Source organism: Salmo salar, chromosome 15 (assembly GCF_965601325.2).
Source record: "Salmo salar chromosome 15, fSalSal1, whole genome shotgun sequence".
Taxonomy (NCBI): domain Eukaryota; kingdom Metazoa; phylum Chordata; class Actinopteri; order Salmoniformes; family Salmonidae; genus Salmo; species Salmo salar.
The window spans coordinates 81,424,393-81,451,913 of NC_138305.1; the positions used below are offsets into that span (position 1 = coordinate 81,424,393).

At 45.8% G+C, this 27,521-nt stretch overlaps 1 protein-coding gene across 7 annotated transcripts in view; it reads left to right on the forward strand.

The window, feature by feature from the left end:
- LOC106572085 (extracellular sulfatase Sulf-2-like) overlaps positions 1–27,521 on the forward strand; it is a 182,589-nt gene that overhangs the window by 18,732 nt on the left and 136,336 nt on the right. For 6 of the 7 annotated variants that reach the window (XM_014145901.3, XM_014145907.3, XM_014145904.2 and 3 more), the window contains exon 2: positions 14,728–14,795. The gene's annotated coding sequence lies outside the window, so the exon portion shown is untranslated. Of the gene's footprint in view, positions 1–5,695; positions 5,863–14,727; positions 14,796–27,521 lie in introns of those variants that run through there. The other variant, XM_014145903.3, reaches the window with a different exon arrangement.

Sequence of the window (27,521 nt, forward strand, 5' to 3'; positions counted from 1 at the left end):
AGGGGCAATACCAGAATAAATGATCTATTGATTCTGTCTCTTCGCAGCAAAATCTACAGAGCTGAGATTGTTGTATGCCCCATACGCAACAAATTGTTGGTAAAGTGTTGGTCCCATGTTGATCCCAGAAATGTTCCATATGCACAAAAAGCTTATTTCTCACACATTTTGTGCGCACATTTGAGCATTTCTCCTTTGCCAAGATAATCCATCTACCTGACAGGTGTGGCATATCAAGAAGCTGATTAAACAGCATGATTATTACACAGGTAGACCTTGTGCTGGAGACAATAAAAGGACACTCTAAAATGTGCAGTTTTGTTACACAACACAGTGCCACAGATGTCTCAAATTTTGAGGGACCGTGCTAATGGAATGCTGATTGCAGAAATGTCCACCATAGCTGTTGCCAGAGAATTTAATATTAATTTCTCTACCATAAGCCACCTCCAACATTGTTTTAGAGACTTTGGAAGTAAGTCCAACCGACCTCACAACCGCAGACCACGTGTAACCACGTCAGCCCAGGACCTCCTCATCCAGCTTCTTCACCTGAGACCAACCACCTAGACAGCTGATGAAACTGAGAGTATTTCTATCTGTAATAAATCCCTTTTGAGTGGAAAAACTCATTCTGATTGGCTGGGCCTGGCTCCCCAATGGGTGGACCTGGCTCCCATGGCTGCACCCCTTCCCAGTCATGTGAAATCAATAGATTAGGGCCTAATGAATTTATTTCAATTGACTGATTTCCTTATGAACTATAACTCAGTAAAATCGTTGAAATTGCTGCATGTTGCATTTATATTTTTGTTCAGTATAGCATGGCTCTGGCCAAAAGTCCTTACTAAGTAGAAAATAGGGTGCCATTTTGGACAGAGCCGAAGCAGCAACAGCCGTGCATGGTACTGTTTACATTTGGTTGAGTAGAGGTGAGTCTGTCTGGGGGCTGCGTGGCTGTGAAGGAGATTGTTTGTTCTGTACCCCATGTTCAAGTCTCTGTTCACCCTCTAACTATTAGTACCAAGAAGGCAGGGGTTAAACTGTCTTTAACGCTTCCTGTGAAGGATTACTCTGTGTGAATGTCTAGGTGTAGAAAGTGTTTATGTTCCACCGGTGTGCCCGAAAGACTGTTTGTGTGTGTGTGTGTGTGTGTGTGTGTGTGTGTGTGTGTGTGTGTGTGTGTGTGTGTGTGTGTGTGTGTGTGTGTGTGTGTGTGTGTGTGTGTGTGTGTGTGTGTACTGGCGTGTTTCATGCATGTGTGTTTCTTTGTCTGCGTTAGTGACTGGAGTGATCAACAGTATGTGTGGGTTGAGTGGGGTTTGTTTCACTTTGTTGTGTAAAAGTGAAAAACATCCCTGTATCCCAGCCCAGCTGTGTTCCTCTCTAAGAACCCGGGATTAACAGAACCCACGGAACATCAGCGCGATATGTGGAATGCCCTGAACATCCTGCGAAACCCTCTCCTCTCCTGATGTGAACTGGGACCTCACACCTGTCTGTAGTACACACACACACACACACACACACACATACACACACACACACACACACACACACAAACACAAACGCAGAAGCATGCAAAGAATCACACTGTATAGACACCGATTTGTATATGAAGACAATCCTTTTATCTTTGGAGTTGTGCTATGGGGTTTGTCCTGGTTTTGATAACCCAGCTCCTTTGCGGCAGAGCTGAGCTCCTTGGAGGAAACACTGAAGGGAGTTAACCCTTTAACTCCTGTACGGTTCACACTCTACGCAAAGTAAGCAATGCTGAACACAGAGTGGTGTCACAGTGTCATACTGCCGGTTCCTTTTCTGTTTCCCACTTAAACCAGCCTTGACTGTGCCCACTCGCCCTGTGGTGCCGAACCCCATGCAAAACACACACATATACACCCACAAAATATCACACACAGCGGGGCCAGAGTATGCAGACACAGAGGCCTCAGTGCTCTCATGTCGAGGGAACAGCGGCGCAGAAGGAGCTCAGCCAGCTAAAGCTAAAGCACTGTGAATATTTTGCCCGGCGGAGCAGGAGCACAGGCTGAGTGATGTAATCATGCCAGTCGTTAGTGTCGGGTAGTTTGGCTTAGGAAAAGAAAACGGTGTACTGTAGAGGCAAGAGGAACAAGCACAGAATTGTTTATTTATTATAGAGAGGCAGAGAGTGGAGGGGCGAGAGAGAGAAATACGGACGAGAGAGAGAGTAGTGACAGGTGGTCTCAGAATATGTCCCCAATACCCTCACCTCTGTCTACCTACATGCCCTCCCCTCTCAGCGCCATCTCATTCCCCCTCTCCTCCTCCCCCCTTCTCACCCTCTCCTCCCGTTCCTCACCCCTGCTGTGTCCCAAATGGGCCAGTCTGACTAACTAAGTCACTTTCCAGACCCACTTTCTCCCTGAGTCCTGCCTGCCGGATGCAATATTCATGTCGATGTCTACTCCCACTAGGGAGTTGGCTGTGTGTGTGTGTCGGTGCGTACGTGTGTCAGGCCGGGGGCAGTGGGGGAGCCACTCCTGACTGTGGGGCTGAGGGGGGAGACATAGTAATGGAGGAGGAGGACACCTGGAGCTTCTGTTTTGATGTTTTTTACCTCCATTATTTAAACTGTGCTGCTATGCCCGAACAGCCCCAACGCATCTGAGCCATGCTGAAACTGATGTGGGGATGTTGGGTGTTCTGTAAAGTCCTGCCCCTGTTTATATCGCCCTCCTCCTCAGCCCACTCCCCCCTGGCCCCCCCTCCCTCTGGCCCGCGGGACTGAAGAGACTCACTCACACAGGAAGATCTACCAGGCCAATAGCTCTGAGAAATCCCCTCTAGAAACCTATTTTAAGGTTGTGAGTTATTGAACAGAAAGTCCAGAAGGTGCTCTGCCATTGTCATGTTTCCTACCTGGGAACAGGCTATCCAGAGATACCTGCTGCAGTTGTACACCTGGTACATTTGAAGTCCATGTATCTGGCTCTGTTAGCAGCAGTGAGAGTCATGGGGTTACACAAGGGACTAGTTGTTCCTTTGTGTACTGTGAGATGATGAGCTGGCAGCTGTTGTCTCAGTACGTGTGTGTGTGTGTGTGTGTGTGTGTGTGTGTGTGTGTGTGTGTGTGTGTGTGTGTGTGTGTGTGTGTGTGTGTGTGTGTGTGTGTGTGTGTGTGTGTGTGTGTGTGTGTGTGTGTGTGTGTGTGTGTGTGTGTTGTAGATGTTAGTGTTTCAGAGTGTCAGGTTGAATCTGTGTTCATTAGTCTTCCAGAGTGTCAGGTTGAATCTGTGTTCAGAAACCTTCCACTGTGCAAGTGTTGTAAACACGTTGCTGGTCCAGAGAGAGGCCCGGGGTGAGAGGAGCAGCTCTTCACAACATAACTGCGACGTTCACACCTTACATGACATTACAAGGCAACAAGAGACGCTGTAACACTGTGTTAAAAGAGACCAACTACTCCGCACAGCGCAATAAAACGCTTAAAAACAGCTATTTCCTCTCCTGTCACACTTGTTTCCTCAACACTACTTCACAGAACTGAACTTGACTCTGCTTTAAACACAATCAAAGGATTCAATGGATTGTATTCCCTTTTTCCTCTCTTTCTTTCTTTCTCCCTGTGAGATGACCGAGCTGTTGAAGCGATGAGGGGGAGGCGAGGCGGAACAGATCGGGTTTGATCCGGATTTAAACTTCCGAAAAGGTCGACTTCCTGGATTCGTCTTGGAAAGCGCTTGGACATTGTTAGAGGCAAACAAAGTGTGGAGGGGAGCAGGGTGTTCTTAATTCACAGCCACTGTCGCTCCACAGAGGTATTGCAAGCATGGGTGTGGATATAACTGTGGGATTTCATACGTGCATATGTGTTTGTGTGCATGTGTCTTAGTGTGTGTGTGTGTGTGTGTGTGTGTGTGTCCATTTTTGTGCACGTATTGCGTGTGTCGGAGTGTGTGTGAAGGTGTTCATGATGTCACCAGGGTGGGGGACCATCCCTAGTTTGTCAGGGTGTTCAGAAGTGTGTTGCCACCACATCAGGAGGAGTGACAGAGAGAGCTCTTCTGGGAAACAGGCCCTTTCTTTTGCTTACTATGACTGTGACATGTGGCTGTAACTGTAAGTCGCTCAGGTAAGAGTGTCTGCTAAATGACTCGAATGTAATGTAAATGTGTCTGTCTGTGGGTGGGGACCGGGCAGCTGCAGGAGACAACACTCATGTGGTTCTGATACTGGGATGTGTCCTCTGACTGTTTACAACCATTTTAATATTTAGGCTACCTGCAATGGCCTAAGAAGGCTGTCATTAGTGTTTTACAGGTAGTCAGTCAGTGTTGAGCAATGGTCTTCGTTTAGTACAGTTTCTCCTGTTCCTGCTGTGCATATAGCTTTAGCATTGCTGGATGTGCTCAGTGTTGCGACTCATAACATGAGGCAATAAGCATTGTGACCTTTTATACACTGTTACATTTGTCACTGCATCTGTGGAAAATACAATGTAAGTACTGGGTGCTGTCATCGTATCAGACAAAATGTTTAGCAATTCCTCCCCGGACTGATAAGTTATTCGATTGAGTGCTAAACCAGAGCACTTAACCACTCATGTTAAGACAAGCAGCAACGCTTGTGATTTCCAGTTCTTACTTTTTTGTTACTTTCACTTCTACAGTGTGTGTGTGTGCGCGTGTGTGTGTGTGTGTGTGTCCCATAGTATGTAGCCTATATCTCTGGTTCTCTGGTTTTGCCGCCTCTCTCCTCTCTCTCTCACCCTCTCTCAGTATGGAACATGCCTCTGACCCTACAGAATGGTGCTTACTGTATTAGCAGGCCAAGATAAACAGCATGGCCCATCAGTCAGCTGACCCCCCCCCCCGACCCCCCTCTGCCACCTCCATCCCCGGCTTCACTCTCTCTCTCTCTCTCTCTCTCTCTCACAGAGGCAACTTTCACTGGGGGCCCAGGAATGTGCAGGCAGCTGAGTAATGCTGGGCCTTAGCCACCACCACCCCCCTAACACCCCATACACCTCTATCTGAGACCCATGCTACACCTTCACCTCTAGCAACTTCCCCCTCTCACTAACCCTAACCCTGTAAAGCTTCTATAAACCACTTGAAACATTCATCCTCTGTTCCCTTACTGCACGTATAGCAAATTCTCTCCACACCTCTAACCCCCACCTCCACCCCCTACCTCTGGGGGAGGGAGGGAGAGACTGGGAGAGAAGGAGGGAGTGGGAGAGAGAGAGAGATGACTTTTAGTACACAAATACCTCTCCCTCTCTAGCGTAAATCATTACGTACTCTTGGCACTCCTCTTGTTCAGCTCAACCTGACCTTGCTGCCATTATGCGGCTGTCTGTCTCTCTCTAGCATTGCGGCTGCCTGTCTTGAGTGACGGCTGCTCACTGGCTTTAAGAGGGGCCTGTGGCTCTGCTCTGAGCCGCAACAGATCCATTCAGCCGGGAGAGGTTTATTGACGGATGGATGATATCCCATAGAAGTCTGCCTGGCTTGCCACCTCACCACCAGGCGCCTGCTGCCACCTCCGAGAGACACGCACCCAGATAAGGTGACAGGAAGTGGTAGCAGACGGGGAGGGGGGAGCGAGGGGTAGAGGGAGGAAACAGAGGGAGGGGAGAATGGCTGTGTCGAAAACATCACAAAGGGAGAGTGTAGAAAAGGGTAGAGAGAGAGTGTGAAAGGAGAGAGAGTGGAAGGAGATAGAGAAAGATATGGGGGTAGAATGTTAAACTAGAGCGTGGGAGGGGGACAGGGGGGAGAGCAGAGTAGACCTGTCCATGCTGCAGTGTGTGTGAGGGAATCAGAGTGCCAGGTGAATCCCAGACAGCACAGCGCTCTAACTATCTACCACCAGGTAAAGCCGCTCAAGCACTCATTTCACGCTCCACTGAGATCCACCTTCTCTTCCCTCCCCTCCCCTCCCGCCTCCCCCTCGTTCACTTTCTATTGCTTAGCCACTCTTTCTCCTCTCTCGATCCTTTCTTGCACTCTGAATGTGTCATCTTACTGTGTTCTTGCACCTACACTGCTCATCTTCCCACTCTCACACCGCACACGCTTTACTTGACGTGCGCACGCATGTACGCACACACACACACAGACATAGGAGTTGTCACGCTAAACTTGAATAAATGATGACAAACGGGCAATCAGCTCATGTATATTTCATTGGGGGGCCAGAGGGGTTGGGGTTGTGTGTGTCGGGGTATGAGGGCATCGCTGTCCCTCTGGCATCATGCTGGGCTTTGCGTGTTGTTGGTACCAGCAGTCAGTCACACTTAAGGCGTCCCTCATGCTTCAAAGAAACAGTTTGGAAGAGTTTGTGCATGTATTATGACAACATTTTGTGACGTTTTTGTTCGATATGGACTTCCGTGAGGGTTTTTCGGGCACACAACAAATTTTTCTGGAGGCAAGCCCGAAGCCGAAGTCCACACCTCTTTGTTGGTGAACAGTAGGGATTCTTCAATAAAGTCTTTGTTGTCATTCAACGAGAGACAACTCATTTTCATGCACATTTTTTCACTGAGAAATACTGCACCAAACATCTTAGTTAGATGCAAAATTGCAGTACTAAGATCTCTGCAAAAACATCAATTTATGACAGATTTCTTGAGAATTCTTAGATCAATTCTGACTATTTTGAGGAAGTGTATACTGGCTACGGCAACTCAAAATGGACAAACAGCACTACTGCTGCTTTTTTCTCTGTCTTTTAAGGGAGTATGCGAGCACACTCGTTTGGCTAGCCGAACTGAAGCATTCTGATGCCTTTACCCTCCACACGGTCTGTCAATCTCATAAACACATACCTCTCCCTTTGTCCTTTGTCTTTTGTTGTCTCTCTTCTCCCCTTCTGTTATACACCCTTCTCTTTTTTTGACCTCTCTTCTTAAGGTGACAATTTATCCGTATGTTATTGCCTACTCTATCTTGGTGTATTGATATATGAATCGGGTTTAGATTCGGCAGTTTACAATGATAAATTAGTTTTAATTAGACAGTCATCGATTGGATAGTGTGGGCCAATACATCATGACGGTGTAAATTTGTCAGATCATTCAGCATGGGCCTCAGCAATGTTTGGAGTTGGACTGTCTGAAGAGGCCAATAAGAGAGGGGGAGGAAGTGGGAGTTCGACCTGTCCTGAAGAGGCCTGAGATTAGAGCCTGGGACTCAGTCAACACCGATCCCCTAGTCAGGACAGAGCAGCCATGGCCCTGTACAGGTTTGCTTGTGTCTTGGACAAAATGAATACTGAAATATTCATTGTTTTGGGAATTTTTGCTCTCAAAGATTATATTATTTAAGAATATATAGGTCCATTATCTTTTCTACATACTTTATATCTGGTTTTAGCCGTTTAAGTTTACCCTGAAAGCGTTTTTCCATCCTGGAAATGTATTTCCCAAAAATATGTATTATTATTTATTTATTTTAATCTGTTTGGACTGTCAACCCAACAAAAATGGTTAGGCGGACAGCCCAAGGATTACAATGACAGGAAAATACCTGCCTACTTGCCTACAAATGGCTTGTGTAGTCTTCCATGGTCAATGATGGATTGGGATTGTACCCTGCCAGAATGGTTCTGAGGACATTGGGGTTTTTCTGGAAAGTGTTTGAATGCAGCAGGTCCCTGGGGTTTCTCTGTGAAGTGTCAGGACATTGGGGTTTCTCTGTAAAGTCTTTCAATGCACCAATTTGTGTTGTCAGTAATCCTGAGTGACAGGAATCCACGTAAAGCTCACCACCACCAGCAAGGGATGAGAGATCCAGAGACCTGCCTGTCGAGAGAGAGCGAGAGAGAGGCCAGCAATGTTTCTTTACAAGTGCCCCATGATTCCTAGCTGCCAGGGCTCATTGGCACTTGCCATGATTGACAGAACAAACTTGACCCTTAGCTGTAAACAATTTAATAATGGCTCTACCCTCACTCTCTGACTGGTTGTGCTTGGGTGATGCATTTGTGAGAGAGAGAAATAGAGAGGAGGGGACAGGGAAGAGAGAGAAAAAGATGGTTTGTGTAGTATGGAAGTTTGTGGACAACATTCTAAGTGGTTTTCCTCAGGCACCAGTCATCCATACTATGCTGATGGGTCTAGGGTCTCATACATACACACTGTCCCCAACCCAAACTGTTGTAGAGGAAATCAGTCCCACGGTTTCAGATATCTTCCACCAGCCATGAGTGTGCTGTATTGATGCAGTGATTACATTTGTTATACTGTTGGATGGATCCTAGGAGGGAGAGAGAATGAGAGTGTGCAATAGCGAGAGAGGAGGGCGACTGTCATGAAGGGTGCTTTGTGATCGACAGGGATTAGTATGTGGTGGGAAGGCAGTGTTGTGTGAGGAGAGAGTCTAATTAGTGTAATTACGGAAGCAGGTACTAACTGGAGCGTCTCAGTCTGACATGGCCCTGACAGGGCTCTGTGTTTGTGGATCCAGTGGTGTGCTGTCAGATGGGGCCCAGCCCACTGCCTGCCTTCCTGCGAGGCAAAAACAAATGGTCCGCCTCTCGCTGCCTTGTTAACATCATTAAAAACAGCAATGAGGAGCACAAAGGCTGGTCCTGCTGGCTGTCTAACGAAGGACCAGCGCTGTCACTCAAACACCATCTGTCCCTGACTCGCCTCATACTTTAACACAAGTTTCACAGCCAGCCCTTGAGACTGAGATTTACAAATAATGAAGTGTGTGAAAAGTGTGTTGATTTCACATAGAACAGACAGGAATCAGTTCTAACCCTCTGTAGGCTTATAGTTCTCCCCTAATATTCATACTCCGTAGTATTTCATCTGATCAGGATTCCCCAAAAAAGGACAGTTCAGCCACAGCCCTTTAGTGCAGGTGAAGGTATTTTCATCTCTTAAGCATGTTTCTCAAGTCCTCAGGTTTCCCCTCCAGGCATGTCTGTCTCTAGGGAGCGACATTAAGGAAAGTGAAAACGTGCCCCAGTCCTCCTCCTGTCACTCACAGCTGACTGACAGACAGACATCTATAAGGAGAGGGCTCCCAGAGGACCAGGGTCAGAGACTGTGGGTGGGCAATTTCCAGTCACATTGGCTGATGAGTACCTGACTGCTATGACTCTTTTGAGAAGGCAGTGGGACTAAGTTGTGTATCTTTTCTCCCTCCTTTCTTTTCTCCACTATTTTTCCCATCCCCTGTGCAGGAAGGCACTCCCCTCTCACTGCCTTGGAGAACTGAGGAAATCGTGTGCAGTTTGTAAATAAGGTCTGTCAGTAGGATTACACTTCTCTGAAATTGGATTTTCCCCAGCTACAATAGTCTATTGTGATTTTCCACCTTATATTATATCACCCAGCACCACTGGCAGGCAGACTGATTGATCAATGAATGTACATTAATGCTAGAGCATTGTCGGCTGTAGCTGTTGTCAAGAGATGGATGGAGAGACAGAGGAGGATGGAGGGAATGAGAAAGAGAGAGAATGATAAAAGAGAGATTATCATTGACTCTACTATGCAGTCATTAAAAGGAGGTTCCGAGGATCGGTACAGCACAGCCTAATTGGGTGCAAGAAAGGCTTCTGGTGGGGAGGGGGGGATGGAGGGATGAACGGGGGGATGGAGGGATGAACGGGGGGATGGAGGGATGAACGGGGGGGATGGAGGGATGAACGGGGGGAAGGGGGTATCACAGTTGGAATTAATGTTGTGCCGCCTGAAGGTAGCAGCGTCTATACTGGAATGGATTTAGGAGGCTAGAAGATATTGGTAGAGTCAGCCAGGCAGTCTGGACCCACTCACCCCCCTCACCTCTCCACCCCTCCCCTCCCCTCTGACTCCTGGCTTCAGTCCTCTGCTTTCCAGATCAGTCAGACGCTCTCAGATCAGGATTATCTCATACAGACATGCTGGTAGTGATTGTGGTGGGCCATTCTGGAATGGATCTTATGGAATATATGCATTTTCAACTGTATTTAGTAGTCTAGACTCTTAAATGAATGTGTACTGCACCTCAGGACTTGACTAAAGCTGAATATTTAGATAAAAACCGAGGTCTCCAAAATGATATTGTATGAATACCAAGATGTTCCAAAGGCCTTTTGAAAATAGATTTTTATTATGTTATCGCCACAATGTACGTCTTTAGACACAATATTCTTTTAGAGGGAATGAAAAAGAACAAAGCATAAACAAATTAAATACAGTTAACAATTATTTGTTTCAAATACCACCCTTGACCTCCCTGAACTCCTCCCTATCAGAATGGTCCATAAATAAACCACAGTCCATAGAGTTGGACAATGTAACTTAGTCAAGTGGATCTGGGATGAAGTAGTATGCGGATAGAGGGTGATTACAGTAATTGACGTTGATCTTTTCATCTGTCCTCCTTGGTCAGTAACCGGAAAATATAACGATTGGATTGCATTTGTGGTTTTTGAAAGGGAATCTACTCTCTCTCTCTCTCTCTTGGCGAGACGAGCTGTCCTTGGCCCCAGTGGAAGGGTAATTGTCAGCCATGGTGAAGCTCTTATCTACTCTGAAGGGTGTTTTTAGAGGAACAGAGGATAAGAGCTCTGCAGAGGTTTCTTCTCCACCTATATTTATACCAACCACGAGTGTGTCTGTATGAGTACATGTTATATGACAGAGAGAGAGAGAGAGAATCCTCTTATGGGTCCTGGAGGAGGCCAGTTTTAGAGAGAACAGAAGTGTCTGTAGAATGGAAATAGTGTAGAACAACAACAACGAGGCCTAATGCACATTGCTGTTTTAGTGCACATTTATGTCTGATATAACAGCCTGGGTTTATCGCGGCTGGCATGTTTTTGCTCAATTGAGTCGCAGGGTAAGAGAGTGCCCATGTAGAGCTGTGTTCACTCTCTCACTCTCTCCCTCCCTCCTTCCTCTCTCTCTCTCCTTCCTCTCTCTCTCTCCTTCCTCACTCTCTCTCCTTCCTCTCTCTCACACACACACACACACACACACACACACACACACACACACACACACACCACACACACACACACACACACACACACACACACACACACACACACACACACACACACACACACACACTGTCTTTCTCTCTCTGTGTGTGTTTTATTGCCTTGGATGGAGACTGTTTAATCGCCCCTGGCTGATTTGACTGTTGTTGTTTGCTGTCTGTGTGAATTGCAGGTTACAGGGTGCTAAGTAACACAGGGAAACAGCACATTAATTGAGCCCTTAGCGGCTTTTCCCGCTCCCTAAAACAGATGCATTTCACTGTCTTATCAATCCAAGACACATATTTCCATATTTTTCCAATATACTGCCTGTGTTTGTCACAGCAAATGGCTCCCTGTTGTAGTTGATGTGAATATACGTGCAAAACAGACACAAGGCCTAATGGTTTTTATATTTTAGACACAGCACGGTACACAGACAGAAAGCCATTGCCCCCTCCCTCACCTCTCCTGGAGACACACAACTACCGTTGAGTTAGGGCCGTGGGTCTCGTCTCGCTGCGTGAGTTTAGTCTAAACGGCGCTAGACCGGAAGGGTCCCGCTCACTGGAGCACCATCAGCTCATCTTACCCTCCTCTGAAAGCATCTCAATTATTCAGCACCAGGCAGGCCTGGTCTCAGAGTCAGTTCCTCCTGTCGCTGGAGCTCCACCAGGGAACAGTGAGAGGAAACATCTCTCTGTGCGTGCCGGCCAGAGTATCCAGCGGACGAGCACCACGGACACTCCTGTCAGCTCTCATCCCCGAAACCCACGGCACAATTAACGCCATGACACACTGTCACTTCGGGCTGACCGTGGAGGAAAGAGGCTCTTCTGGAAAGCGTAGAGTTGAACGGGTCCACCGATGGCCTGAGTGACATTAAAAATAACATGTCCTCAAGGGAGAAGACCGCTAGGAGAAATAGCTGTGGCTAAATATCTCTATTTCTACTCTTTTATTTCAAGATCAAGTCAGCCCGATATGTGCCTGTAACTTTTTCTCTATTCCTCAGTACTAATTAGCCGCTGTTATAAACATTGTATTCATTTCAGGATTGTGGGGGGGGACTGTGGAGACATGAATTGGTCATCATGTTTAGTTATGTGACCCAGGAGCTGGCTGCGGTGCTGGGCTCAGTGATGAAAAGAGCCTCAGATGTAATGTGAATGTAGATATAAATCAGCCTGGTGGTGGAGGGGCCTGTAATGACAGGACCCTGGTCAACAGTAGTGCACTGTATAAGGAAAAGGGTGCTATTTGGGATGGAGCCTAGAACTCTGCTCTGGTTCAGTGAGCAGAGAGAGAGCAGAGAAGCCTTAGCTGTGGCTCTGTGATCCGTACAGCGCTCTGGCCTAAAAAAAAACATTAGTGACAGGGGAGAAACCATACAGTTACATATCGGGATATTATTTTTGCCGATATATCATATTGTTTTGACAGTATCGCAATATTTTTGCGCTAGTTGGCTGTACCTGCACCAAGTCGTTTTCTCATGGCTCTCTCTAGTCCCTCTGCGGCAGACATATGGTGAGCAATATGTTTGGAACATTAAATCTCAATTGAATTACAGTATAGAATCCCAATACATATCGTATCGGCACCAAGGTATCATGATAGTATCGTATTGTGAAGTCCCTGGCAATTCCCAGCCCTACACAACACAATACACTGCCTGTCCTCTGACTCCGCACTGAGGACCACATCATTGGTCTGAGGGGGTAGGAGGGGCCAGACGGGGCGAGGTACAGTGTGCTCTGTGCCCCCCCATCAAGGTGGTGTATACGGAGTCTGTGTGTGGTTTTGTGAGCCCCCTATATGTGTACACGCCACGGTGGTGTGTGTGTGTGTGTGTGCGTGCGTGCGGTTTGGATTATTTTGTGTGTGCGCACTCTCCTCTCAAATGATGTTCTCAAGGACAGGCGGTGTGAAGGGAGAGTCCTTGAGCTATACAGATGAATTCACTCCTTTATTGAATAGGGCATGTAACTGTGAATGGGGTGTATAGGCTACGGGACGGGAGAGAAAGCACCAGTGTCAGTCCATTATTGGAGAACTCTGTTGTGTGTTGTGTTCCTGCCATGTAACTTGTCTTGTAGCGTGTTGTTTTCCCTCCCATCCCCCCACATCCCTTTCTCTCTCCCCTGGCAGGCAGGATGAGGGTACCACTGTACTGTAGCTCTGTGGTTAAGGTGTTGAGTGCTGACTGCTGTCACAGAAGGAGGGGGAAAAGCTGTGGGAAGAAACAAAGCCATCTCATGCCATTGATTCCCATCGGCCAGAGAGCGAGACGGCTCAGAGAGAGAGGGAGGGATGAGGATGGAGAAATGGCGAGAAAGAGAGGGAGAGAAGAGCTGAGAGAGAAGGAGAGAAAACAAGTGTATTCACACAGAGAGAACAGGGGTGGTGTAGCACGCCACACACACACTCACCGTCTCGCCCCACAGATGGCACTCTTTTAATGTTGCACCTACAGGGTGGTGTCTGTGTTCTGCTTGATGGGCTGTGGTTGAATCAGCGGTGGGTGTTTGACTGTCTTCCTCCCCTGATGCTGCCTGTTCAGGGCTGATCAGTGATCAGAGTCTGTGAACCACAGTGATCTCACAGTGGTATATCTGTCAATGTCAGCTCGATGTTTCTCCCCTCCCAGCCCATGGCAGTGGCCAGGCAGTCACACTGTACCTAGATCAGATCAGTAATCAGAGCACTTTCCAGCAGCACCTCCATCTGCGCTGCTCTCCTCCTCTCCTCATGCACCCAGCCAGTGTCCTCACAGGCAGGCAACTCACAGGGAAGGCAGCTCACAGGGAAGGCAGCTCACAGGGAAGGTAGCTCACAGGGAAGGTAGCTCACAGGGAAGGTAGCTCACAGGCAGACTGGAAGGCTGTTGAATATGTATTATCTAATCAGGGTGATTGACGGAGTGGCATTTCCATCTGATGGGAGATGGAGAGATTTCTCTCTCTTTCTCTTTCCTCTCTCTCTCTCCCTGGGCTGTAGTTGTTCCCACACTGTCATTAGCTTTCTAGCTAAGTGACATTAAGTCTGTGCTCTGCGATATCCCTAAGCCGCTGCAGCCTCCATCTCAGAGCTGTAATTGTTTCTGTTTTTCCCGGGTTGTCTGAATGAACTTGTCATCCCTCCAGCCTCTCTTCCTCTTCCCCCTGCTCCCCCCCCCCCCTCCTCCTGCTCCTCCTCTCTGTAGCCAGGCCCTATAAAGGTCCAGAAACGCAGGCTATTTGTCGCAGGGTTGTGTTCGCCGCCCCCTAAGCCCCTCGCTCAGTTTTATTTCAGCAGTGGGAATTGGCAGCACAAAGTGCAGCATGAAAAACAGAGGGCAGAAAGTCATTTTTTTTTGTTCAATTGCAGCTCTCAAACCCTGACATCAGTATTCCACTCAGACCTGGAGTCTGACAAAAAGCGAAAAAGAGCAAAAGCGAGGGACAGAGAGGGGGGCGAAGGACGGGCAGAGAGAGACAGGCGAACATTGAAGTCTTTTGATTGCAAATTGTAAATGCGCCTCTCCCTCCATCCCCCTCTCTCTCTTTCTCTCACCATCTTGTTTCAAAGCAGACGGGACTCAAGCTGTAGGTGAAATAAATCACTGGCAGCCTGGGCGAGGAAGGAGAAAGGGAGGGAAGGAGGGGTGGGTATACAGGACGGAAAGAAAGAGGCGCTTTAGTTCTGACTTCTGCTTTTGTGTTGGCCTTCACCGTGAGATGACCCCTGCTCTGTTTGTGCTTGTTTTCACAGAGCCCAGCCGCTTCTCCAAACATAAAGAGACTCCCACATCCCCAGAGAAGACAACCTTCCATTGACAGGTGAGTGACGGGGGTAGCGTCCTGACGAGGAACAGACGATGAGGGACGGTGGTGTTGCTGCTGTGAGGGGGGGGGGGGGGTTGGTCTTGATGAGAGGAGGGGGTGTCTCTGCCTCTCTGTCTCTGTCTGTCTTAACACCCTTGCTAGCTAGGCTGAATCCCTCTGACAGTGTCAGTGGTGGCTGCAGAGAGCTCTCGCCAACTCTGCGCTCTCACACAACACAGAATAGAGTAATTTGTCAGGGGGATGGACGGACGACGGCAGTGCTCCGAGTCAGCACTGGGGGTGTGGTTGGCTTTGGGGCGAGCCTGTCAGAAGTGACAGAGAGGGAGAGAAAAGGGGGAAGAGCGATGGAGGAGAGTAAAGAATGAAAGGGGTGAAAATGGGACGTGGGGTTGATGGTCGGTGTGGGCTCTAGGGTGTTGTGGGTGTGCCCTCCGCCCCCTCCCATGACGACATCCCTGCTTGGCACAGCTGGACCCGCTGATTGGTAAGAGCAGGAGCTTCACATTTCTGATTAATGAGGGAGTATGGTCTCAGACAATGTGCTGCAGGGGAATGAGCATACACACACTAGGGCTGCACGATTTGGACAAAATATCTATACTGAACAAAAATATAAACGCAACATGATAAGTGTTGGTCCCATGTTTCATGAGCTGCAATAAAAGATCCCAGAAATGTTCCATATGCACAAAAACCTTATTTCTCAAAAATGTTGTGCACAAATTTGTTCACATCCCTGTTAGTGAGCAACTCTCCTTTGCCATGATAATCCATCCACCTGACAGGTGTGGCATATCAAGAAGCTGATTAAACAGCATGGTCATTACACAGGTGCACCTTGTGCTGGGGACAATAAAAGGCCACTCTAAAATGTGCAGTTTTGTCACACAACACAATGCTTAAGATGACTCAGGTTTTGAGGGAGCGCGCAAAACTGACGGGCCGCCCCCAGGTGGTAAGGGTAGGCAACAACACATCTGCCACGCTGATCCTAAACACAGTGGCCCCTCAGGGACGCATGCTTAATTCCCTGTGTTGAATAGGGTGTTTTTCATGTGGCCAAAGTGCTTAGTGCCAATCTGGTCTTTGAGACAGATCTTCTGATTAAAACCGCATGCCTTGTCAAAAGGACATTGACTTGATGTACAAAAATGGCCAGTGTCTATAAAGGTTAATATCAGACTGTAAATGAAAAATGCTGCCAACATGCCAAACTTTCCAGCTGAAATCTTGCATATTCAGTACCGGCCGTAAGAGAGAAGCTAACGTGTGTGTGTGTGTGTATGTTTTTCCCGGTACTGGTACTCCCTGTATATAGCCATGGTATTTTTACTTGTTATTGTTATTCACTGTGTATTTATTTATCTTTAACTCTGCATTGTTGGACCCGTAAGTCAGCATTTCACTGTTAGTCTACACCTGTTGTTTACGAAGCGTGTGACAAATAAAACTTGATTTGATTTCATGGGAGACAGAGAAAGATATATAAACAGGAAAGAAAAAGTGACGGACAGATTATCGAAGTCACACACTCCCTCCTATTGTTTTGTCTTCTGTTGCGTTACCTAGTGTTGGCCAATAAGAGAGCTGGAAAGTTTCTCCACAAATCAGGCTCACCCAGCAGGTTACACAAATGGAACGTCTCATCCCATCTAAGATCTGGTACATCCCTAGCTTTTCCCCTCTGTTTGTTTTTGCTTTCTGTCGGCTAGAGAAACAATTTCCACATAGCTTGTCCCATAGGGACGTTCGGTATGTAGGCAGTTGCTCTCCAGGCAGGTCACACCCGTTCTGTGAGAGCTACGCTCACTAACCTGCTCAGGCAGATGCAATTGTTTTCTTAGGCTCGGGAATTACAGTATCAGGGCTCTGCATCATATTGCAGCATTCCACTGGTAACATGATGAATCTTTTCAATTCCATATTGCAGGGGTTTGTTAGCTCAGCAATAGTGCAGCACTTTTGTGTCAGAGCTGCAGAAACCCATAATTATTCATTTTGACACATACCGTAGATGTCAAATTGACATAAAACAACTATGGAATATTTTATCGTTCCCTCAGTACCAGTGGCGGTCGTTGCCATTTAAAATGAGGGAGGATGATTTCTTTTTTTTATGAGCATGGCCTTATATCTATTACAGCATACCGGATAGTGGAGCAGGTTGAGAGCTTCAAGTTCCTTGGTGTCCACATCACCAACAAGCTAGCATGGTCCAAACACTCCAAGTCAGTCGTGAAGAGGCACGACAGTGTCTATTCCCCCTCAGAAGACTGGAAACATTTGGCATGGATGGGTCCTCAGATCCTCAAAAAGATCTACAGCTGCACCATCGAGAGCATCCTGAGTGGTTGCATCACTCCCTGGTATGGCAACTGCTCAGCCTCCGACGGCAAGGCGCTACAGAAGGTAGTCCGTACGACCCAGTACATCACTGGGGCCAAGCTTCCTGCCATCTAGGACCTCTATACCAGGCAGTGTCAGAGGAAGGCCCTATAAATTGCCAAAGACTCCAGCCACCCTAGTCATAAACTGTTCTCTCTGCTATCGCACGGCAAGTGGTACCGGAGCTCCAAGTCTGGGACCAAAAAGCTTCTTAACCTCTATGGGCTAGGTGGGACGCTAGCGTGCCACCCGTGGTGCACTCCATCAACAGCAGGTGCATTTCAAGAGCGGCAAATTTGAATCCAAATAAATGTCAAAATTCAAATTTTTCAAACATACAACTATTTTACACCCTTTGAAAGATAAACATCTCCTTAATCTAACCACGTTTTACGATTTCAAAAAGGTTTTACGGCGAAAGCATAAATTTAGAGTATGTTAGGACAGTACATTTACAAGAGTTGTGTGTAATGTTTTGTCAATTCAAAGACAGGGTCACCAAAACCATAAAACCAGCTAAAATGATGCACTAACCTTTTACAATCTCCATCAGATGACACTCCTAGGACATTATGTTAGACAATGCATGCATTTTTAGTTCTATCAAGTTCATATTTATATCCAAAAACAGCGTTTTACTATGGCATTGATGTTGAGGAAATCGTTTCCCTCCAATAACCGGCAGTCAAGTCAGCGTCACAAATTAAATAATTAAAATTAGAAAACATTGGTAAAATATTATATTGTCATTTAAAGAATTATAGATTTACATCTCTTGAACGCAATCAACTTGCCAGATTTAAAAATAACCTTACTGGGAAATCACACTTTGCAATAATCTGAGCACTGAGCCCAGAAAAATACGCGTTGCGATACAGACTAGACGTCATGTTGGGGAGATCTAAAATCGAAAATACTATGTAAATAATCCATTACCTTTGATTCTCTTCATCAGATGTCACTTCCAGGTATCACAGGTCCATAACGAATGTAGTTTTGTTCAAAAAAGCTCATCATTTATGTCCAAAAATCTCCGTCTTGTTAGCACATGATCTAAGCCAGCCGGACTTCTCGTCATGAACGAGGGGAAAAAATATATTTACGTTCGTTCAAACATGTCAAACGTTGTATAGCATAAATCATTAGGGCCTTTTTTAACCAGAACATGAATAATATTCAAGGTGGACGAATGCATACTCTTTTATAACGTATTGGAACGAGGGTACCCAACATGAACTCGCGCGCCAGGTGTCTAATGGGACATCATCGTTCCATGGCTCTTGTTCGGTCAGATCTCCCTCCAGAAGACTCAAAACACTTTGTAAAGGCTGGTGACATCTAGTGGAAGCAATAGGAAGTGCCAAAATATTCCTCAGCCCCTGTGTTTTTCAATGGGATAGGTTTAAAGGTAATACAACACATCAGGTATCCACTTCCTGTCAGAAAATGTCTCAGGGTTTTGCCTGCCAAATGAGTTCTGTTATACTCACAGACACCATTCAAACAGTTTTAGAAACTTTAGAGTGTTTTCTATCCATATATAATAAGTATATGCATATTCTAGTTACTGGGTAGGATTAGTAACCAGATTAAATCGGGTAAAAAAAATTTATCCAGACGTGCAAATGCTGCCCCCTAGCCCTAACAGGTTAACAGCTTCTACACCCAAGCCATAAGACTGCTGAACAGCTAATCAAATGGCCACCAGACTATTTACATTGACCTCCACCCTTTTTTAATTCTGCTGCTACTCGTTATTATTTTTATTTTTTTATTACTTAAAAAAAAGTTTTACTTTGGTTTATTTAGTAAATATTTTCTTAACTCTTACATTTCTTAACTGCATTGTTAGTTAAGGGCTTGTAAGTAAGCATTTCACGTTAAGGTTGTATTTGGCGCATGTGACAAATAAAATGTATTTGACTGTCATTCATATTCCATTCACCCAGCTCAACGTAACGTCAGTAGGTTAAGGCTACTACATGATACTTGAATTTTCCCTATACCCATCATGAGGTTGCTACCACCAAGCCTGTGGATAAAAGTTTACAACGTAGGTGCACAGGTAGAGAGAATTGAGTAATCAAGGTGACAGATAGTGACAGATTCTATACCGCCTTGCACTCTGTTGCCTGCATCTAGCTGATCTAGGATTAGTACAACAGTTGCAAGTAATTCCTTCTCCCAACTATCTACGAGCTCTCCTCCTGTCACCTTTTCTCTTCGCTTGTGGACTTTAGTGCACAACACATCAGCTCTCTGTGACCATTAATTTACAACTTTCAAATTAGTGGATTCAGCTATTTCCGCCACACTCGTTGCTGACAGGTGTATAAAATCAAGCACACAGCCATGCAATCTCCATAGCCTAACATTGGCAGTAGAATGGCCTGCCTGAAGAGCTCAGTGACTTTCAACGTGACACCGTCATAGGATGCCACCTTTCCAACAAGTCAGTTTCTGCCCTGCTAAAGCTGCCCCGGTCAACTGTAAGTGCTGTTATTGTGAAGTGTAAACGTCTAGGAGCAACAACGGTTCAGCCACGAGTTGGTAGGCCACACAAGCTCACAGAACGGGACCGTTGAGTGCTGAGGCGCGTAGTGCGTAAAAATCATCTGTCCTCAGTTGCAACACACACTACCGAGTTTAAATTGCTCCTGGAAGCAACGTCAACACAATAGCGGTTCTTTGGGAGCTTTATGAAATGGGTTTCCATGGCTGAGCAGCTGCACGCAAATCTAAGATCACCATGCGCAATGCTACGGGTTGGCTGGAGTGGTGTAAAGCTTGCCGCCATTGGACAGTAGAAACGCGTTCTCTGGAGTGATGAATCACACTTCAACAACTGGCAGTCCGACATACGAACCTAGGTTTGGCGGATGCCAGGAGAACGCTACCTGCCCCAACGCATAGTGCCAACTGTAAAGTTGGCACTATGGATGGGGTCTGACAGGGTTGTCTTTATGTAGTAACTAGTGGATGGGGTCTGACAGGGTTGTCTTTATGTAGTAACTAGTGGATGGGGTCTGACATGGTTGTCTTTATGTAGTAACTAGTGGATGGGGTCTGACAGGGTTGTCTTTATGTGGTAACTAGAGGATGGGGTCTGACATGGTTGTCTTTATGTAGTAACTAGTGGATGGGGTCTGATATGGTAGTCTTTATGTGGTAACTAGCAGATGGGGTCTGATATGGTAGTCTTTATTTTTGTGTCTAGAGGATGGGGTCTGACAGGGTTGTCTTTATGTGGTACTAGTGGATGGGGTCTGACAGGGTTGTCTTTATGTGGTAGAAGATGTGGTCTGACAGGGTTGTCTTTATTTAGTAACTAGTGGATGGGGTCTGACAGGGTTGTCTTTATGTGTAGAAGATGGGGTCTGACAGGGTTGTCTTTATATGTAGTAACTAGAGGATGGGGTCAGATAGGGATGACTTTATGTAGTAACTAGTGGATGGGGTCTGACAGGGTTGTCTTTATGTGGTAACTAGTGGATGGGGTCTGATATGGTAGTCTTTATTTTTGTGTCTAAAGGATGGGGTCAGATAGGGTTGTCTTTATGTGGTAACAAGTGGATGGGGTCTGATATGGTTGTCTTTATGTGGTAACTAGTGGATGGGGTCTGATGTGGTTGTCTTTATTTTTGTGTCTAAAGGATGGGGTCAGATAGGGTTGTCTTTATGTGGGATCTAGTGGAAGGGGTCTAATAGGGTAGTCTTTATGTGGTATCTAGTGGAAGGGGTCTGCTATGGTAGTCTTTATGTGGTAACTAGTGGATGGGGTCTGATATGGTTGTCTTTATGTGGTAACTAGTGGAAGGGGTCTGATATGGTAGTCTTTATGTGGTAACTAGTGGATGGGGTCTGATATGGTTGTCTTTATGTGGTAACTAGTGGATGGGGTCTGATATGGTAGTCTTTATGTGGTAACTAGTGGAAGGGGTTAGATAGGGTTGTCTTTATGTGGTAACTAGTGGAAGGGGTTTGATATGGTAGTCTTTATTTTTGTGTCTAGAGGATGGGGTCAGATAGGGTTGTCTTTATGTGGTAACTAGTGGATGGGGTCTGACAGGGTTGTCTTTATTTTTGTGTCTAGAGGATGGGGTCTGACAGGGTTGTCTTTATGTAGTAACTAGTGGATGGGGTCTGACAAGGTTGTCTTTATGTAGTAACTAGTGGATGGGGTCTGACAGGGTTATCTTTATGTTGTAACTAGTGGATGGGGTCTGACAGGGTTGTCTTTATGTAGTAACTAGTGGAAGGGGTCTGACAGGGTTGTCTTTATGTAGTAACTAGTGGATGGGGTCTGACAGGGTTGTCTTTATGTGGTAACTAGTGGATGGGGTCTGACAGGGTTATCTTTATGTGGTAACTAGAGGATGGGGTCTGACAGGGTTGTCTTTATGTGGTAACTAGTGGATGGGGTCTGACAGGGTTGTCTTTATGTGGTAACTAGAGGATGGGGTCTGACAGGGTTGTCTTTATGTGGTAACTAGTGGATGGGGTCTGACAGGGTTATCTTTATGTGGTAACTAGTGGATGGGGTCTGACAGGGTTATCTTTATGTGGTAACTAGTGGATGGGGTCTGACAGGGTTATCTTTATGTGGTAGAAGATGGGGTCTGATAAGTTTGTCTTTATGTGGTAACTAGTAGATGGGGTCTGACAGGGTTATCTTTATGTGGTAGAAGATGGGGTCTCATAAGTTTGTCTTTATGTGGTAAGTAGTGGAAGGGGTCTGATTGGTAGTCTTTATTTTTGTGTCTAGAGGATGGTGTCAGATAGGGTTGTCTTTATGTGGTAGAAGATGGGGTCTGATAAGTTTGTCTTTATGTGGTAACTAGTGGATGGGGTCTGACAGGGTTGTCTTTATGTGGTAACTTGTGGATGGGGTCTGACAGGGTTGTCTTTATTTAGTAACTAGTGGATGGGGTCTGACAGGGTTGTCTTTATGTGTAGAAGATGGGGTCTGACAGGGTTGTCTTTATGTGGTAACTAGTGGATGGGGTCTGACAGGGTAGTCTTTAGTTTTGTGTCTAGAGGATGGGGTCAGATAGGGATGACTTTATGTAGTAACTAGTGGATGGGGTCTGACAGGGTTGTCTTTATGTAGTAACTAGTGGATGGGGTCTGATATGGTAGTCTTTATTTTTGTGTCTAGAGGATGGGGTCAGATAGGGATGACTTTATGTAGTAACTAGTGGATGGGGTCTGACAGGGTTGTCTTTATGTAGTATCTAGTGGATGGGGTCTGACAGGGTTGTCTTTATGTGGTAACTAGTCGATGGGGTCTGACAGGGTTATCTTTATGTTGTAACTAGTGGATGGGGTCTGACAGGGTTATCATTATGTGGTAACTAGTGGATGGGGTCTGACAGGGTTGTCTTTATGTAGTAACTAGTGGATGGGGTCTGATATGGTAGTCTTTATTTTTGTGTCTAGAGGATGGGGTCAGATAGGGATGACTTTATGTAGTAACTAGTGGATGGGGTCTGACAGGGTTGTCTTTATGTAGTATCTAGTGGATGGGCTCTGACAGGGTTGTCTTTATGTGGTAACTAGTCGATGGGGTCTGACAGGGTTATCTTTATGTTGTAACTAGTGGATGGGGTCTGACAGGGTTGTCTTTATGTGGTAACTAGTGGATGGGGTCTGACAGGGTTGTCTTTATTTAGTAACTAGTGGATGGGGTCTGACAGGATTGTCTTTATGTGTAGAAGATGGGGTCTGACAGGGTTGTCTTTATGTGGTAACTAGTGGATGGGGTCTGACAGGGTAGTCTTTATTTTTGTGTCTAGAGGATGGGGTCAGATAGGGATGACTTTATGTAGTAACTAGTGGATGGGGTCTGACAGGGTTGTCTTTATGTAGTAACTAGTGGATGGGGTCTGATATGGTAGTCTTTATTTTTGTGTCTAGAGGATGGGGTCAGATAGGGATGACTTTATGTAGTAACTAGTGGATGGGTTCTGACAGGGTTGTCTTTATGTGGTAACTAGACGATGGGGTCTGACAGGGTTGTCTTTATGTAGGATCAAGTGGATTGGGTCTGACAGGGTTGTCTTTATGTGGTAACTAGTCGATGGGGTCTGATGGGTTGTCTTTATGTGGTAAATAGAGGATGGGGTCTGACAGGGTTGTCTTTATGTGTAGAAGATGGGGTCTGACAGGGTTGTCTTTATGTGGTAACTAGTGGATGGGGTCTGACAGGGTAGTCTTTATTTTTGTGTCTAGAGGATGGGGTCAGATAGGGATGACTTTATGTAGTAACTAGTGGATGGGGTCTGACAGGGTTGTCTTTATGTAGTAACTAGTGGATGGGGTCTGATATGGTAGTCTTTATTTTTGTGTCTAGAGGATGGGGTCAGATAGGGATGACTTTATGTAGTAACTAGTGGATGGGTTCTGACAGGGTTGTCTTTATGTGGTAACTAGACGATGGGGTCTGACAGGGTTGTCTTTATGTAGTATCTAGTGGATGGGGTCTGACAGGGTTGTCTTTATGTGGTAACTAGTCGATGGGGTCTGATAGGGTTGTCTTTATGTGGTAAATAGAGGATGGGGTCTGACAGGGTTGTCTTTATGTAGTAACTAGTGGATGGGGTCTGACAGGGTTGTCTTTATGTAGTAACTAGTGGATGGGGTCTGATAGGGTTGTCTTTATGTGGTATCTAGTGGATGGGGTCTGACAGGGTTGTCTTTATGTGGTAACTAGTGGATGGGGTCTGACAGGGTTGTCTTTATGTGGTAGAAGATGGGGTCTGATAAGTTTGTCTTTATGTGGTAACTAGTAGATGGGGTCTGACAGGGTTGTCTTTATGTGGTAACAAGTGGAAGGGGTCTGACAGGGTTATCTTTATGTGGTAGAAGATGGGGTCTGATAAGTTTGTCTTTATGTGGTAACTAGTAGATGGGGTCTGACAGGGTTGTCTTTATGTGGTAACTAGTGGAAGGGGTCTGATATGGTAGTCTTTATTTTTGTGTCTAGAGGATGGTGTCAGATAGGGTTGTCTTTATGTGGTAACTAGTGGATGGGGTCTGACAGGGTTGTCTTTATGTGTTAACTAGTGGATGGGGTCTGATATGGTTGTCTTTATGTGGTAACTAGTGGATGGGGTCTGATATGGTAGTCTTTATGTGGTAACTAGTGGATGGGGTCTGATATGGTTGTCTTTATGTGGTAACTAGTGGATAGGGTCTGATATGGTAGTCTTTATGTGGTAACTAGTGGAAGGGGTCTGATATGGTAGTCTTTATGTGGTAACTAGTGGATGGGGTCTGATATGGTTGTCTTTATGTGGTAACTGGTGGATGGGGTCTGATAAGTTTGTCTTTATGTGGTAACTAGTGGATGGGGTCTGATATGGTTGTCTTTATGTTGTAACTAGTGGATGGGGTCTGATATGGTAGTCTTTATGTGGTAACTAGTGGATGGGGTCTGATATGGTTGTCTTTATGTGGTAACTAGTGTATGGGGTCTGACAGGGTTGTCTTTATGTGGTAACTAGTGGAAGGGGTCTGATATGGTAGTCTTTATTTTTGTGTCTAGAGGATGGGGTCAGATAGGGTTGTCTTTATGTGGTAACTAGTGGATGGGTTCTGACAGGGTTGTCTTTATGTGGTAACTAGTGGATGGGGTCTGATATGGTTGTCTTTATGTGGTAACTAGTGGAAGGGGTTAGATAGGGTTGTCTTTATGTGGTAACTAGTGGATGGGGTCTGACAGGGTTGTCTTTATGTGGTAGAAGATGGGGTCTGATAAGTTTGTCTTTATGTGGTAACTAGTAGATGGGGTCTGACAGGGTTGTCTTTATGTGGTAACAAGTGGAAGGGGTCTGACAGGGTTATCTTTATGTGGTAGAAGATGGGGTCTGATAAGTTTGTCTTTATGTGGTAACTAGTAGATGGGGTCTGACAGGGTTGTCTTTATGTGGTAACTAGTGGAAGGGGTCTGATATGGTAGTCTTTATTTTTGTGTCTAGAGGATGGTGTCAGATAGGGTTGTCTTTATGTGGTAACTAGTGGATGGGGTCTGACAGGGTTGTCTTTATGTGTTAACTAGTGGATGGGGTCTGATATGGTTGTCTTTATGTGGTAACTAGTGGATGGGGTCTGATATGGTAGTCTTTATGTGGTAACTAGTGGATGGGGTCTGATATGGTTGTCTTTATGTGGTAACTAGTGGATAGGGTCTGATATGGTAGTCTTTATGTGGTAACTAGTGGAAGGGGTCTGATATGGTAGTCTTTATGTGGTAACTAGTGGATGGGGTCTGATATGGTTGTCTTTATGTGGTAACTGGTTGATGGGGTCTGATAAGTTTGTCTTTATGTGGTAACTAGTGGATGGGGTCTGATATGGTTGTCTTTATGTTGTAACTAGTGGATGGGGTCTGATATGGTAGTCTTTATGTGGTAACTAGTGGATGGGGTCTGATATGGTTGTCTTTATGTGGTAACTAGTGGATGGGGTCTGACAGGGTTGTCTTTATGTGGTAACTAGTGGAAGGGGTCTGATATGGTAGTCTTTATTTTTGTGTCTAGAGGATGGGGTCAGATAGGGTTGTCTTTATGTGGTAACTAGTGGATGGGTTCTGACAGGGTTGTCTTTATGTGGTAACTAGTGGATGGGGTCTGATATGGTTGTCTTTATGTGGTAACTAGTGGAAGGGGTTAGATAGGGTTGTCTTTATGTGGTAACTAGTGGAAGGGGTCTGATATGGTAGTCTTTATTTTTGTGTCTAGAGGATGGGGTCAGATAGGGATGACTTTATGTAGTAACTAGTGGATGTGGTCTGACAGGGTTGTCTTTATGTAGTAACTAGTGGATGGGGTCTGACAGGGTTGTCTTTATGTAGTAACTAGTGGATGGGGTCTGACAGGTTTGTCTTTATGTAGTAACTAGTGGATGGGGTCTGACAGGGTTGTCTTTATGTGGTAACTAGTCGATGGGGTCTGACAGGGTTATCTTTATGTTGTAACTAGTGGATGGGGTCTGACAGGGTTATCTTTATGTGGTAACTAGTGGATGGGGTCTGAGAGGGTTGTCTTTATGTAGTAATTAGTGGATGGGGTCTGATAGGGTTGTCTTTATGTGGTAACTAGAGGATGGGGTCTGACAGGGTTGTCTTTATGTGGTAACTAGAGGATGGGGTCTGACAGGGTTGTCTTTATGTGGTAACTAGTGGATGGGGTCTGACAGGGCTGTCTTTATTTTTGTGTCTACAGGATGGGGTCTGACAGGGTTGTCTTTATGTAGTAACTAGTGGATGGGGTCTGACAGGGTTGTCTTTATGTGGTAACTAGTGGATGGGGTCTGATAGGGTTGTCTTTGTGGTAACTAGAGGATGGGGTCTGACAGGATTGTCTTTATTTTTGTGTCTAGAGGATGGGGTCAGATAGGGTTGTCTTTATGTGGTAACTAGTGGATGGGGTCTGACAGGGTTGTCTTTATTTTTGTGTCTAGAGGATGGGGTCTGACAGGGTTGTCTTTATGTGGTAACTAGTGGATGGGGTCTGACAGGGTTGTCTTTATGTGTAGAAGATGGGGTCTGACAGGGTTGTCTTTATGTGGTAACTAGTGGATGGGGTCTGACAGGGTTGTCTTTATGTGATAACTAGTGGATGGGGTCTGACAGGGTCGTCTTTATGTGGTAACTAGTGGATGGGGTCTGACAGGGTTGTCTTTATGTGATAACTAGTGGATGGGGTCTGACAGGGTTGTCTTTATGTGGTAACTAGTGGATGGGGTCTGATATGGTAGTCTTTATGTGGTAACTAGTGGATGGGGTCTGACAGGGTAGTTTTTATTTTTGTGTCTAGAGGAGGGGGTCAGATATGGTTGTCTTTATGTGGTAACTAGTGGATGGGGTCTGACAGGGTTGTCTTTATGTGGTAACTAGTGGATGGGGTCTGATATGGTTGTCTTTATGTGGTAACTAGTGGAAGGGGTCTGATAGGGTAGTCTTTATTTTTGTGTCTAGAGGATGGGGTCAGATAGGGATGACTTTATGTAGTAACTAGTGGATGGGGTCTGATATGGTAGTCTTTATGTGGTAACTAGTGGATGGGGTCTGACAGGGTTGTCTTTATGTGGTAACTAGAGGATGGGGTCTGACAGGTTTTTTTTATTTGGTAACTAGAGGATGGGGTCTGATAGGGTTGTCTTTATGTGGTAACTAGTCGATGGGGTCTGACAGGGTTATCTTTATGTAGTAACTAGTGGATGTGGTCTGACAGGGTTGTCTTTATGTGGTAACTAGAGGATGGGGTCTGACAGGGTTGTTTTTATGTGGTAGAAGATGGGGTCTGACAGGGTTATCTTTATGTAGTAGAAGAT